Source organism: Erpetoichthys calabaricus, chromosome 2, assembly GCF_900747795.2.
Source record: "Erpetoichthys calabaricus chromosome 2, fErpCal1.3, whole genome shotgun sequence".
Taxonomy (NCBI): Eukaryota; Metazoa; Chordata; class Cladistia; order Polypteriformes; family Polypteridae; genus Erpetoichthys; species Erpetoichthys calabaricus.
The window spans coordinates 278,534,613-278,551,524 of NC_041395.2; the positions used below are offsets into that span (position 1 = coordinate 278,534,613).

A 16,912-nucleotide genomic window follows, 5' to 3' on the forward strand; every position below is an offset into this window, starting at 1 on the left:
CCACATTAAACCAGCTGTTCAATGTTCATGCATGAATTAACTTTAATTATGTTAATTATTAATTCTAATAATAAAAATGAATCTGCACACAAGGCTGGGACTTTACAGCAACTTGCTCTCAGTGCAGCTGGGCCTCAAGCATTAAGCATCTGTGCATTTTCCATCAATGAATAAATGATTGAAGAATGTGAACCAAAAGCAGAAAATGCTACTTTCCCTGTTTATGTTTTTAATCATCTTACAGTATAACAGCAGCACACTCTTTAATCCAAGCTACAGCTAATGGTTTATTTACATAATAACAATTAGAAATGCAAAATGAAATTACTGTCATTACCACACTCTGTCCATTATAACTTTAGTTGGTATTTATTTTTTCTATTATTTCTGATCTTATTAAAAATTAAAGGTTTGATAAAAGTGGAACAGCTCTTTTTTGCTTGTTTTACACTACAACAAAAAAACTAACAACTTTCAGCTTATAATGTCACTGGGCATTGGAGATGCCCTTCAAATTTGAACCCTGTCATTTAAGTATGTGCTTTCAATTAATTTAAATCACTCCACATAGATTCCTGCTTACTAATCTCTGTGACATTTACTATGAACACAAATCAATCAATCTTAATTTCCCTGTGTGAACCTCACAGTGACAGCCTTTGCAAAACATTTGACACTTACAATAAACAATCACAACATAATTTTAATGAGGTTAATGCAAACAAAAGCCTACATTGTCAAATGATTGGGTCATTCAAGTAAAGCAGCTCATAGAAACATTTTAAAAATTTATAAAAATTACAAAGAGGTAAATTGCATCAAGGCCAGTGCAGTGGAACAGTAATTAGTCCTGCCTATTGCCATATATCTCGAGGAGATATTCATGTGTTTGGGAGGTAGGAGGAAAATTACAGAGTCTGAACATGCATAATCTGCACAGAAAGCAGGATCCTGGAGCTGTGAAGCAGCAGCACTGTGCCACCCTAATTTAAACAAGTTACATACTGTATAATTTCTTAATACATTAAGATTGTGAAATAAAGCTATCTATAGTAACACAGCTTGCCCATGAATTGAAAAACAGTTTGTACAATAATTATCAGGGATCTTTCAATCCATTACATACTAATTGAAGCTGAATGTTCAGTTTTGAAATGTGAATAACTCAACAATACCAAAATATAAAATTTGATCTGTTCAGTGTGAATTTAGAACAAACACACACACACACGTACATATACAGTATGGATATTGTAATGAAACAGGCATGTGGGAGATGGAGGAATGGATTTACAACTCTGTGGAAAGCTGGCGTTAGTTAGTCCTGAAAAGAGCCATTGGTTTCTTCACCAGATGAAATCCACCACTGCCTTACTTGGCCAATCCTCCTCAATTCAATGGCTCTATGCACTTCCAACTGCTTTGTCCCAATTCCATGCCTATATATACCACCTGTATCACCTCCCTCTGTTCACCCGGGATGTCAACCCATATATTACACTTTCTCCAAGCTCTATGAGATGACCCAAGGCCAGGGTTCACATTTGAGACTCACTGGTTGCCATGCACCCAGGCTCTTTAAGTGCTGTATCTGCATCACTCCTTTCATGCTGAAAGGAACTGCAATTATGGCCATCCTCTGTATGTGGCTACCTGAGAAGTGTGTCTTTGTCAGGTCTGCACCTAGAGGCACAACTATATTTATATACAGTACATTGGTATATATATACCAATGACTTTGGATGACTTTGTGAAAAGATTTGCTGGACAACATAGTAAATGTTTTTGTTTTAGAGTTGAATTTTCTGTAGTTGTAATTGTCATATGAAAAGGAAAACTGTTTTTGGGACAGGTCCTTTGCTGCTGATACTTTATATCTGAATAATTTCAAAAACAAAATGACACTTTATTTTACAAATGTACATCAACATTGTAGAACATATTTGCCTGTATTTTCTTTTTGGGTGAGAACTGTAAAATATGCTAATCAAACAGTAAACTGCTGATTGCTACACCGAGGCTGGCCTTATATTTGTAATTACTGATTTTATTTACCTCACAAGTACACCTACCTCAAACATGTATGCCATATATGTGCATCAGAAAGAATAATGTTTTTGTGTTGCAACCTTCTTAAAAATCTTCCTGCCACCCTCTTGCCATGTAAAATTCTCTAGATCTGTCACTGAGGAGAAAATATAAATAAAAGAAATCCCCTAAGCAGTATTAGTTTTGCCAAAATGCTAAGCAGATTAGAAACAGTTTGTGTCATTTACCATTTGCTTCTCTTTGTATCATATTTCAAAGCCAATAGTCATATCAAACATTTTTAAAGAACAAAAACATAAAAACATATAAAACTGTGTGATGCTTTGGGCCATTAGTATCGGTTCACTCCACATGTAAACTAAGCTGATTTAAGTACATTCTTATAATAACAGATATAGTGCACAGTATACTATAGTTAATAGTTGCTCAAAACAAAAAATCAATAAATCACACCTAACAAAAATAGGTAAACAATAAGAGATAAATGACTGCTTACATTATTCAATTAAAGTCATTATGTTAACAGAGTCAAAGGTAGCTACTTTACATGTAAAACAATGAGTGTATAAGTGTTTACAGAGAGGTCTGAAGTGATGTTAAACCTATTATGTGCTTTTCAGTAGTGGTCTTACTAGCTCATTCAAACAGATTTGACACAGTACTGTAGCGCAGGGGTACTCAAAGTTTTTGAATGCCGGTCCACATTCAGTTCGCCACCAACCATCGGGGTCCGCTATAGCTAGGTTTACCGTATAGGTCTGTAGGACTGTAGGTGTAGGTCTGTAGGAGGCTAGTAATAGATTCAACACAAATGATAAAATTTTTACAGAAGACCAAGACATGCACAAAACATGGAAAACAATTCAAAAAGTCACATGACTACTTGCAATTAACACACCAATTACAACAGTTAGTATGTAAATGATTGTCACTCAGTGTGAAGTGTGAAACTGTTGTTTCGATTTCATAATGGCAGCATAGTTCGGTGAGTAACCAGTCAGTGCAATTCTTATTGCATTCCTGAGGTTCTGGTCGGTAAATACACTTCGATGTTTCGTCTTGATAGTGTTCATAGTGGAGAACGCACACTCACAAGAATATGTTGAACCAAACATAGTGAGCACGGAAATCGCCAGTTTCTTTGCAGCAGGATACTGAGAATCTGGAACAAACTTTGACCAAAAAATTGTTATGCCGACTTCGTTCAATTTTGCTTTCAAAACGTGAGAAGCTTGCAAATCAGCTGCTTCCATTTGCAACAGTGACGGGTTTGAGTCCATTCACCGTCAGGCTGGACAATGAAAGGATCAGCAACAAACAAAAACACAGGCTTCAGTTTTCTGAAATCCTTAAAACGTTCATCAAACTCGACCTTCAAATGATGTAGAAATGTGGAAATCAACTGAAAACATGCCTGTTGATCAGCTGTCATGCAGCTCTTCAGGTTTGGGAAATGCAGAATCTTGCCACCTTCCAAGTCATTGATGAAAATGCTCAGTTTTGTTTCAAAGGCACAACATTTTTCTTGCAATTCGACAACGGTTTTGTCTGCACCCTGAAGTGACAAATTCAGTGTATTTATATGTCCCATAATATCAACAAGAAATGCCAGCAGTGCGACCTTGTCACTGTCTTGAATAAATGTTAAAAATTCTGCAGCTTCTTTGTATTCAAGGACTGCAGGAAGTCAGCTACATCTTCACGGAGATTCCAGAACCTTTCCAACACACGGCCCTTGCTTAACCATCTGACGTCATTGTGAAGCAGCAAATCTCCAAATTCTGCAGACATCTCTTCAAGAAAAGAACGAAACAGACGATGCTGCAGAGACGAATTACATCGTAAAAAATTCACTAATTTCACAAGAGTAGACATCACTTCCGCCAGTTCGTCACAAAGTTTTGAATAGGGGGCAGACTGATGAATGATGCAGTGATAAGCAACAAGGTTGGGCTGAAGTGCCTTCATACGAGTGACAAGTCCTCTATCTTTACCAGTCATTGCTGGTGCCCCGTCTGTTGTAAGGGAAACCATTTTTGTTACATCCAATCCAGCTGCGTGCATAAACTGCGATAATGCTGAAAACACGTCCTCACCGCGGGTCTGTTTTGCTAGCGGTAGTAATGTCAGAAAGTCTTCAACAAAATTATGGCCATCAAAAAATCTTGTGAACATACAGAGTTGAGACATGTCAGTTTTATCAGTGGATTCATCGCACGCGAGAGCAAACAATTTAGCCTGTTTAAGATCTGATATTAACTGACCACCGACCATATGTGAATTTCCCATTAGGATTAATAAAGTATCTATCTATCTATCTATCTATCTATCTATCTATCTATCTATCTATCTATCTATCTATCTATCTATCTATCTATCTATCTATCTATCTATCTATCTATCTATTGTCAGAAAGGTCATCTGCACGACGACTAGCAGTATTGTCTGATAATGGTATCTGCTGAATCAGTTCAACACACTTTTTGTCGCTAAACAGAACCGAAGAAGCAGACATCATGCATTCTTTAACAACCTCTGCATCAGTAAATGCTTTCTTATGTCTGCCAAGAACCCAAACGATGCGTAGCGAAGCTTCTGTAACATTTGATTGTGTGGTGGTCGCTTTCGTCATCAGCGATGAACTCGCTACCAACGACGACTTAAGGACGTCGATCTTATGCGAACGGAGCTCTGACTTTGGTGGATAGTTCGCATTGTAAAAAAGACCAAAAAAATGCCAGATGACCAAACGCAAATTTTATATGCCAAACAGTTTTCAAAAATGCCAGATTTCAGTTATTTGGCATAAAAAATACCAGTTGGCAACCCTACTACAGAGTAAATAATAAAACAACAATAATTTTGGTGCTTTTATATTCGGACTTTTGACTTACGCAGAAGACAGTCGCGGTCCGCCAAAAACGTCTTGGCGGTCCGGATTGTGGACCGCGGTCCGCCGTTTGAGTACCCCTACTGTAGCGTCTACACTGAACACTTTAGACATTTTTTTTTACCTGAGTTGCCTGAGTAAATGCTATAGTAGGTTAGGTGTTTTCACTCTCTATTCTGTCCTCACAAAATCTCCTGTTACAAATATAACCCAAGCTGTACGGCTTTATTCCATTGCAAATCTTCTTAGTTTTTATATCCATATTCAATAGTAAAGGTATGGAAAAATGTATAAATACTTGTAAAGGTTATAAAAGTTATGGTTCAATTTTATCATAATTTTTAAGTTTAACACATTAAGTAAATTGTTTCCTAAGGGCTTCCATTAGAAAGCAAAGATGGATTGATTAATTACAAGTTTTATATATTACTTCAAAAGTACATTAAAAATGAATACATTTAATCAAAAAATTAAATGTAATTTATGTTGTAAAGTATATTTTCAACAGTGCTACATAAAGCTGAGCCCAAGATACAGTGTGGCTACTGATTTAGTTTCAATTAGTTCTCAATTGGAGGTTAGTTTCTGCCCAGGATCATTATCACTTGTGTTGTTCACCACCTTAGTTTTCTGTTTCTTTCTCCAGTATATCAATTTCTGAAATGTACAGTGGTATGTGTATGTGTCATGTGTTTTGGAAATATAATAATATACTCTTTTTGACCAACTATGAAGACTCTACTTCCTTTTTCCTTTCCAAATATTTTGGGAAATAATCATAGTGAGAAGTCAAGCAAAATGACACCTATTATTGACTAACTAAAAAGATTACAATATGCAAGCTTTCGAGGCAACTCAGGCCCTTCTTCAGGCAAGAAGTAATCTTGGTGTCAAAAAGGTGTCACTTTGCTTGACTTCTCACTACATCCATAATGGCTAACACGGTACAACACCCTAATACTAGGGAATAATCATGTAATGGTAACAACACAACCACAGGGGCATGCACATTCAGGTTGTTTCACTTTAATACAGTAGATTGATAATAATAATAATAATTCATTACATTTATATAGATTTGTATAGCAGTGCTTTAACTTGCTTAATTTTCAACTCAAATAAAGATAAATAATCAAATATAGGATAAAAAAACTGAATTAAGCCAAGTACAAAAGCATAGTGGGATAAAATATAGAGAAAAAAAAGATCTTTAGTGATGCCATTTAATATTTAAAAAATCTTGTTAAATAGTTACTTAGGTTTATCAATAAAAATCTGATTTTATTACCCATAAACATTGGAAATGTGGATACTGGAGAACTGTTTCTCTCAAATGCTTATTAATTTGTCAATTTTTTCAAGCTTTGCAAATGGGTTGATGACCTGTTCATGTGTTGTTCCTCTCTTATGCCCAGTGATTGCTGGGGTAGGCTCCAGATACACGGTGGTTAGCAATATAGATGGATGGATGGATGGATGAATTTTTCATTTTATATGAATCTGCTAAAATAAATATGTATGCACTACAGATGTAAAGTTCATGTTAACATATTCTGCTCCAACACTTTACACAGTAATAAAACACTAATATGTCCACCTCCCTATCCATGTTCAATCCTGCTTATGTAGCCCAGGATTTCAGCCGGTGCATGTTCCTCCACCAGTACGTCACATGATATACTCATGCATTCTGAAACCATATTTAACACACAAAAATTTTAATTTACAAAAAAGTGTGTTATGGCGGCACGGTGGCACAGTGGGTAGCACTGCTGCCTCGCAGTTGGGAGACTTGGGGACCTGGGTTCGCTTCCCGGGTCCTCCCTGCGTGGAGTTTGCATGTTCTCCCCATGTCTGCGTGGGTTTCCTCCGGGCGCTCCGGTTTCCTCCCACAGTCCAAAGACATACAGGTTAGGTGGATTGGCAATTCTAAATTGGCCCTAGTGTGTGCCTGGTGTGTGGGTGTGTTTGTGTGTGTCCTGCGGTGGGTTGGCACCCTGCCCGGGATTGGTTTCTGCCTTGTGCCCTGTGTTGGCTGGGATTGGCTCCAGCAGACCCCCGTGACCCTGTGTTCGGATTCAGCGGGTTGGAAAATGGATGGATGGAAAAAGTGTGTTATTAAGTTATAAATTAATACAGTTTGCCAAATATTTTACTGTTATGGATAAAAGAGCATGTTGACTATATTGATCTAAACATCAGTAAGATAAAGACTGCCATATGTGTGTATAAAAAATAGTAAACCTGAAAAGTGATTTTTCACATTTGCCTATTTTTAACTACATTGTGGAAATGATCACTCCAGAAAATTTGAAATATTTTTAACTAAACATGGAGTGTGAATTAAGTGATGTGGTCACCCCTCTTCCTCTTTAAATCCTTATAAAAGATGGATAGTTTTGATGAGTAGAAATTAAGACAATAGAGAATGTATAGAGTACAAGAATAGATCATACAAATACAAATTGCCTATAGCAGGAAGTCAAGAAAAAAATATAGCGAATGCAAGTTAGAAAGTGATTTCACTTTGTGGGGCAAAAATCACTGTGATTTTGCACCATTTTGTTCTATTTCCCACTCCAGATCTGTTTAAAATCTATACAGCAAAATCAGAACAGAACAGTACAAAGTCGACGCTGTGCTAATCAAAACATCAGTATCACTATTAATATTTAATACCACTATTAAAAAGAGTCATGTTGTGATCATTATTAAAATAGTATGTGTATAATATCTAAAAACACAGAAACCCTGTTTTTTAAATTTTAATTTGTCAATTTAATATCATAAGCTATCTCGCTTGTATGATGTTAAAGGATCTATGGACAAAAATGATTTATTGATTACCTGACATACTTGAACACCACTTTCAAAAATGTAACTCATGTATTGTAATGTATTAAAAAAAGCATGGAGAACCAAAAGGAAATTAGGCACTGGCCTATTTTAAACTTTGGAAATAAAGAGTTGCACCCTTGTTAAAAGACAATGCTAATTGTTTCTGTTTTCCAGTTTCCTTTGATTGGCTACTCTATGAACCATGAAATCCCATCATTCTGGAACCAATTGGTTTTGTTTGATATGCAGACAAAAAATGGACACCAATCCTTTAAAGATCATAAGTATTATGGCTGCAGGTATCTTTTAATGCAGTTTTTCATATTCTCTGATGTAATGTTTTTAGAAGTACACATACTTTCTAAGGGGTGCTGTATATTTTATGGTCTCATTCCTTGGTAGAACATACTATAGTACTACACTACATTTTATAAAAGATGCTATGAACTTGTTCACTTAAAAAAAATTTAAATACACATAGAATATGTATACATATACTGTATGATACATATAAACATATACAAAATTGTATACATATATGTCTACATACACTTATATGCAGTTTTACACACACACACACATATATACAGTATGTATATATAATAAGACATTTAATGAGCAATTTGTGAAAAAATAAAAAATAACACTTGCCTTAAGTCCTCAAATATTTTGCAGTTCAAATGATATTTTAAATAACTGTTCAGTAAAATATCATATAATTACAACTGAATGGGCCAATATTCAAAACAAACGGATGTCCAATATTTTATATTACACTAAAAGTTAAATGTACAAATACCATGCACACTACGAGTGTTGAAGCGAAACACGCGCAGCTGGCTCCATGGTTCGCTTCGATGTTGTGTTTAAACTGGAAGAGAAATCATTTTGGTACAGAAAGCCAGAATTCCGCACTGGTTGTCTGCAGATGAAGCTCTCCAGCCGCAGTCCGAATGCGATGACTGTAACTGTGCATACATGGACTGCGAATCTTACAGCGAATACGAAATGTCGTATTGAACTGGAGTCACTATTGACAATGTCCGAGGTTTCATCTACTGTGTAAGATTCCGTATTTCACCCCCGGTGGCTCTACAGCTCTTTGTCTCCGAGAGATCCGCATGGGCGGAGGCTACAACACAGTACCAGGTTTCTCCTGTCCCTTGTTACGCCTGAATGGCTGGTTAGTAAAATACGTTTCCCAGTGTGAGTCCCCCAAACCCCGTAAAACTCCAGAGCAGGATTTTGAAATAATAATAAAGATATAGTAACAATGGTGTTAAAACAAAATTCCAGCAATAACACTAGCAAAATTGCAATTACACCAACTATTTTTGCTAAACGGCGAACCCTCTTCAAATCACAACATGCTGGTCACATAATCGCTGTGCAGAGTACTTTGTGTCGCACATATTTTTTATCTCATTCCAAATAGAAATATTAGAGTGCGGTCTAGCAGCCCGACGTCCTGACAAACCATTTATAAAATCACATAGCATATTACATTCTGGGCTTTAAATATACCGTGAACACTAAATATAAGATTAAAAATAATAAAAACAAAAAGCAGTGACATCCACATCGTACAAATAAGAAGGAATAACAGAAACAAACTTACTAGCGCTGCTTGCTGATGATGAGAGGTGAGGAGATGCGGCTCGGATGCTGCGCGCGACTGGTTGCCGAGGTGACGCGGTCTTTTGCACTGGCGCGCTTAGGACCCCCCCTTTCCCTCTCTCTCTCTCTCTCTCTCTCTCTCTCTCTCTCTCTCTCTCTCTCTCTCTCTCTGCTATGAATAAAGTGTACAGTGGCACAGGGATTCTGCTACATCCTTCCGCAAGCTGTTACCTTCGTGCACTGCCTGCTGCTTGCACTCAACAGGCCCATCTACATCCACCGGGACATAGTGGGGGGTGCCAATAAACCAGAGGTGCAGAGACAGCATGAGACTACACTCGCAGCAATTAGCCTCATCTTCACTACCAGAGCACATTGCAAAATCCATACTTTTTGAGAGTAAAATATTTCCAGTGGGAAGCTGTGATACAATTACTTGTGACTGCTGAGTGTTCTCAGAGATAGAAGACCAAATAGAACTTAAGTCACTTACACTGCCAGTACTTTCAATGTGCAAGTAGACCTTACTGCTATGTAAACATTCTGTTTCTGTCATTCCCATATGGACAGTTCCCATATGGAAAGTCTAGTAGGCAGGGACCTACTAAATCCAAGTGCTGGTTTGGTTAATTTATAATGCAGTTTTGGTTATTAATCTAAATATACATGTATATTTACAGTCAAGGTTTTGATTTCTAGAAAATGGTGCACAATTCAGCAAAAGGTATAAAAAAGAATTAATATTGGGAAGGACCAAATTATATATAGTTAGTGTGAGTCTGGCCAGTGGGGTTCAGCATTAATCTTTTAAACTCATTGAAGAAAGTGGTATTTCTGTTATATAAATGTAACACCAGGTCATGTCACTTACAGAACGTCTATGATGATTCTGCACTTATTGGGTGTATTGGTAAAGGGGATGAGACAGAGTATAGTAGTCAGGTGCAAAGAGAATTGTCTGCATCTTAACATCAACAAAACCAAGAAATTGGTGATTGCCTTTTGCCACACCAGAGAGCCTCTATATCCAGTTACTATTCAAGGAGTGAATGCAGAGGTGTATTCATACAACTACTTGGTGGTCCACATTAATGACAGGTTGGACTGATCTCAGAATACTGAGGAACTACAGTATAAGATGGGACAGAGCAGGCTCTGTTTTCTTCGGAGACTGTATTCCTTTAATGTGGAAAGTGACATCCTTCACATCTTCTATAACTCTGTGATGGCCAGGGTGAGTTTCTAAGCTATGGTGTGCTGGGCTGGTAACATCACTTCAAGAGTGGCCCACTGAATCAACAAGCTAATTAAAAGGACAAGCTCAGTTATGGGATGTACTCTGGACCCTCTAGAAATAGTGCCAGGTTACTTTGTGCCCTAGGCCAAAGAAATGCAAGATGGATTAAGTATCAGCAGGGCCGGATTTTCCTATAGGCTAACTAGGCTTCAGCCTAGGGCCTCAAGATCAAGAGGGGCCTACATTCAAATTGTTAGCAAAATTTTATTATCTCTCATGTAATTTACAAACTTAAAAATGGAAGGTGAAAGGGCCTCATAAGTGGAATAGCCTAGGGCCTCTTTTCATATAAATCCGGCCCTGAGTGTCAGCTGTAAACTTGCCCATTGTGAGCAAGAGTGTGTGGTCTATATGTGTTTGCCCAGCAATTGAATACCATACCATTCAAAATTATTTCCTGTTTTTCACCTAATGCTTCCAGGATATAAACTTCCTAGAAATGGCATATTAGAGCTATTTCCATTAGGAAAAAACATGGAAATGGACATCAGCATTTCAGGATCTTGCATTCTGTCATTCTGTAAATGACATCAAAAAATGAAAATGCATTTTTCAGAAAGCTTGGTACAGGAATGTTGTCAGGGAAGATATGATTAATAGGACTTGAATTTAACAATGTAACAACAAATGATGTGGTTCTGTTGCTTTGGGAAATATTTTACTGGATTGGGGGGAATTCAGCGTAGGGTTTGTAAAGAATGATATAATTGTCATGGAATACATGAGTTATCTGAAAATGTGCACATACTAGATCTATTCAAAAAATAAATACTGTTTAAAGCCAATACTTAAAATAAAACTTCAAAAATTATATCATTGTCATATGATGTACTGAATGACAAAATAATTCCTTTATACAATATACTTTGTTATAATACACTATTAAACCAGGCCTGTCAGAAAAATCACTGTCAGGTTTGTGACATTTGCAGTTGTGTGGTTTATGCATATATTTGTTTATGAAGAAGACATTAGCTAGTTAGTAACACTTATAAAGAGCAATATTTAATAGTCAAAATTAATTTAAATTAATTTAAATTTCAAACGTCACCTACTTGATGTTTAATTTTCCAAACATTTCACACCTTTTTTTTTAGATTTGTCAAGACTTCAAGGCTAACGTTGTGAAATTTAAACTTGTCAATTTAAGATTATTAATTGAGAATTCCTAAAAAACAGCCTGTGTACTGTTGTTTTATGGTAAATCACAAATGTGAGACTTTGCTGTTACTAATGCCTGTGTATTAATGCAGAATTAGTCATTGACCTGGACTTGCATTCACTCTGCTACCATTCAAATAAGTTGTATGTGCTTTAGTCTAATTTTAGTTGATATGTTAATAAACCAACAAACTATTCAAAGTTAGTGTTTGCTGATTCATTTAAGGAAGTAAGTATGCGTGTCTTTGAGATTGTTCATTTCCCTTTTCTATGATTAGTGAGATTTGCCTTGTTCTTCAAATCATTAATGAATGTCTAGCCAATGTGGAAGATTCGAAACACTAACTTAATACAGTTTACTTTAGAATTATGTTAAGTCAAATATTTGGAAGGTTGGCACTCCATTACAGGTTGGATCCTGTGAAGTGCCCGCTCAGGATACCCAGTATAGGCACCAACTCCCAGCAATTCTGAACTGGACACATGTCAAAAAATGGATTGTTGGATGAACAGCTGTAGCCATGTTCATAACAACCCATAGATAAATGCAAAACTTTGTTCACTTTATTGCAGCTGTGTGTGTTGCTGTATTAAAAAGGAAATAGTCTTGCTACTCTTTTAACTCACTCAACTGACAGCTTAAAGCACAGCAGTATTTTCCCACTTTATTAAGAATTTTTAAAAAGTAGATGCAGGGCCGTCTTAACAGCATTATAGGCCTCCGGGCAAAGCAGTGTACTTGGACCCCTACCTACCCAACCACTCAGCAAGTCACAACATTTATAGATTAGCATGGGGCCCCTATGCTTGTGGGGCCCCGAGGCAACTGCCCAGCATGCCCATGCATTAAGACGGCCCTGAGTAGATGGGATACCTGCAATTCTATGCCAAAATTCAAATCATGGATTAAAATTAGATATATTAAGGTGACGTGGGATGTTAAAGGAATGTAGAGCTGTAAGTACTACTCAGTGACAAGATTTTAACCAAGCATATTCAACGAGTATTATTTGGCATGCAGAAAATGTAATCAATAATAAGTACATCACTTTAATTTATGCTTTAAATCACAGACAGACATAAGTGCCATATTTCCATGTTTCACTAATTGATTTGACTTGCAGTAAAATGCACTTATAAAAGCATTTAAACTTAAAGTGAGAATATCAGATATCATATGGCCTGCAGGACAAGGTCTCTTTTGACATATAAACATCCAAGAAGTAACTACTGTTGAAAACAAGATTACAACTGCATACCTAGAAAGTGGTTATGGTGAGAAGAAGAGACATTTTTTAAATTTTATTACTTTTTGGAAAAATGTTAGAAATCATAATTGAATAAGATAATAATTGGATCATTTAATGTATGCTATTGATTTTTTTAAAATTTCTCATCATGTGACATCTGTGTTCTGTCCTGTTGGAAAGTCATTATTTCCATTGTGGAGGGCCAGGACGCCCCTTCTACATATGTTCTGGAGGAGCAACCATGGGCGTCTCAGTACCTCCCCCAGGACGCTTGGTGGCAGCCTCCCTGGCTGACAATGGTGCCTCAGTTTTCCGCAGGGCTCCATGGGAGATGGAGTTCTCCACAGCCCTATTGGGATCTGGGGTGGCCGCCAGGGGGTGGTGCATGGGTCCCTGAGCCAGCCTGGACAACTATACAGCCCCGACTGGAATTGCAATCAGAAACAGGTGATCAAACACCTGGAGCACTTCCATCCATCCATCCATCCATTGTCTCCCGCTTATCCGAGGTCGGGTCGCGGGGGCAGCAGCTTGAGCAGAGATGCCCAGACTTCCCTCTCCCCGGCCACTTCTTCTAGCTCTTCCGGAAGAATCCCAAGGCGTTCCCAGGCCAGTCGAGAGACATAGTCCCTCTAGCGTGTCCTGGGTCTTCCCCGGGGCCTCCTCCCGGTTAGACGTGCCCGGAACACCTCACCAGGGAGGCGTCCAGGGAGCATCCTGATCAGATGCCCGAGCCGCCTCATCTGACTCCTCTCGATGCGGAGGAGCAGCGGCTGTACTCTGAGCCCCTCCCGGATGACTGAGCTTTTCACCCTATCTTTAAGGGAAAGCCCAGACACCCTGCGGAGGAAACTCATTTCAGCCGCTTGTATTCGCGATCTCGTTCTTTCGGTCACTACCCATAGCTCATGACCATAGGTGATTGTAGGAACATAGATCGACTGGTAAATTGAGAGCTTCGCCTTGTGGCTCAGCTCCTTTTTCACCACGACAGACCGATGCAGCGCCCGCATTACTGCGGATGCCGCACTGATCCGCCTGTCGATCTCACGCTCCATTCTTCCCTCACTCGTGAACAAGACCCCGAGATACTTGAACTCCTCCACTTGGGGCAGGATCTCGCTACCAACCCTGAGAGGGCACTCCACCCTTTTCCAGCTGAGGACCATGGTCTCGGATTTGGAGGTGCTGATTCTCATCCCAGCCGCTTCACACTCGGCTGCGAACCGATCCAGAGAGAGCTGAAGATCACGGCCTGATGAAGCAAACAGGACAACATCATCTGCAAAAAGCAGTGACCCAATCCTGAGCCCACCAAACCGGACCCCCTCAACGCCCTGGCTACGCCTAGAAATTCTGTCCATAAAAGTTATGAACAGAATCGGTGACAAAGGGCAGCCCTGGCGGAGTCCAACTCTCACTGGAAACGGGTTCGACTTACTGCCGGCAATGTGGACCATGCTCTGGCACCGATCGTACAGGGACTGAACAGCCCTTATCAGGGGGGCCGGTACCCCATACTCTCGGAGTACCCCCCACAGGATTCCCCGAGGGACACGGTCGAATGCCTTTTCCAAGTCCACAAAACACATGTAGACTGGTTGGGCAAACTCCCATGCTCCCTCCAGGACCCTGCTAAGGGTATAGAGCTGGTCCACTGTTCCGCGACCAGGACGAAAACCACACTGTTCCTCCTGAATCCGAGGCTCGACTATCCGACGGAACCTCCTCTCCAGGACCCCTGAATAGACTTTTCCAGGGAGGCTGAGGAGTGTGATCCCTCTGTAGTTGGAACACACCCTCCGATCCCCCTTCTTAAAGAGGGGGACCACCACCCCGGTCTGCCAATCCAGAGGCACTGTCCCTGATGTCCATGCGATGTTGCAGAGGCGTGTCAGCCAAGACAGTCCTACAACATCCAGAGCCTTGAGGAACTCCGGGCGTATCTCATCCACCCCCGGGGCCCTGCCACCAAGGAGTTTTTTGACCACCTCGGTGACCTCAGTCCCAGAGATGGGGGAGCCCACCTCTGAGTCCCCAGGCCCTGCTTCCTCATTGGAAGGCATGTTAATGGGATTGAGGAGGTCTTCGAAGTATTCCCCCCACCGACCCACAACGTCCCGAGTCGAGGTCAGCAGCGCACCATCCCCACCATATACAATGTTGACACTGCACTGCTTCCCCTTCCTGAGACACTGGATGGTGGACCAGAATCTCCTCGAAGCTGTCCGAAAGTCGTTCTCCATGGCCTCCCCAAACTCCTCCCATGCCCGGGTTTTTGCCTCAGCAACCACCAAAGCCGTCATTCCGCTTGGCCTGCTGGTACCTATCAGCTGCCTCCGGGGTCCCACAGGACAAAAGGGTCCTGTAGGACTCCTTCTTCAGCTTGACGGCATCCTTCACCGCCGGTGTCCACCAACGGGTTCGGGGATTGCCGCCACGACAGGCACCGACCACCTTACGGCCACAGCTCCGGTCAGCTGCCTCAACAATAGAGGCACTTCCATGTGGGCTATAAAAAGGACCAGCCACCACCACTCAGTGGCCAGAGTTGGAAGGAGAGGACGAAGTTAGACTGGAGGAATGGTGGTGCCAGGAGAAAAGGACTGTGTTGTGTGCTTATTTGGACTGTGTTGTGGCTGGGAGGTTCACAGGGAAGACATGCCCTCCAGCTGAAGAAAAATAACGTCTTTCTTGTGTTTTACACATGCCTTAGTGTGAATCTGTGTCGGGTCGGGCGCAATATAGCACCTTTTAGCCTCTGAACATTTTCCTTGAACCAAACTGGAGGGATAAAACCTGAGTTTCTTCCTACAGTATTGACACTCTTGTTTAATGAAGCTGATGTGGTACCCTTATGGCTGATTGTGTTTTAAAGTTAAAGTGGCATTAAAAGCTAAGGTAACTAGTTTTCTTGAACATTACAGTATTTTGTACTCTGTTGGCTGTTGTGAGATGTGCATGAGTATTTTTGAACTAGCATTAGGCTTGAGATACTGTATAAGAACCAATTTTGTGGGGAGTATGTGCCCTCTTCAAAATACAATTTTATTTTAGCATTCCACAAGGTATTTTAAAATTAATATAACTGTTTTAGAGGTGTTAATAGGACTTTAGTTGTCAAACTTGCAAGTCTGACCTTCATTCAAATCCTTTAGCTACAGAGCAGAAATCCTATTACAAATGCTCTTGACCTTCAGGCTGGTATAGCTTTCTGATTTGCTGCCCAGAACTTGGTGAATCCAAATGGACTGGCTCCAGCACCCAATTGCAATTATTATTTTAAGCCTTCTGCAGCTGTTTATTTGTAGCAGATCTTAGCCTAAGGGCTTATTTATTCAGTTACAGCTCTGTGCACAGCACATTTAAGAGTAACAATATATCAGTGAAAAAAGGATATCTAATTTTACCTAAAATTTAAAAAAATTGAATTCCCTTATGAGGAACTAAAACCTCCTCTGAATATAGCAGGTTTTATCAATGTTGCTTATATATAATTAAGCATATTGAACCTCTGCTAATCCCTGAATCACTCCAATATCTGTGAGTTGCTACCCAACAATGAATGCTTGCATCTTTTGTAGTCTGGGTGGGCAGGGAAGATTTATGGCATAGTTAGGAATTAATTCCAGGTACATGAAAGTACACGAATCATGATTCTGTCTATGATCGATCAGTTGAAACTGTCATAAAATATATTTTGAAATGGTGAAGGGGGTCAAACCCAAATTCCTCCCCAGTTACACCTCTATACTCGCATATACCCTTTCAGAGGTCTTGTGAAGTTTATGCCTCAGACCAGTTTTGGCA

General features: G+C 39.6%; 1 protein-coding gene across 1 annotated transcript in view; it reads right to left on the reverse strand.

Annotated features, from left to right (window-relative positions):
• Nucleotides 1–9,513, reverse strand: part of caly (calcyon neuron-specific vesicular protein) — a 120,326-nt gene extending 110,813 nt beyond the window's left edge. Inside the window, exon 1 of the mRNA XM_028795600.2 lies at nt 9,396–9,513. The gene's annotated coding sequence lies outside the window, so the exon portion shown is untranslated. The remainder of the gene's footprint in view (nt 1–9,395) is intronic.
• Between the last annotated feature and the right edge of the window lie 7,399 nt (nt 9,514–16,912).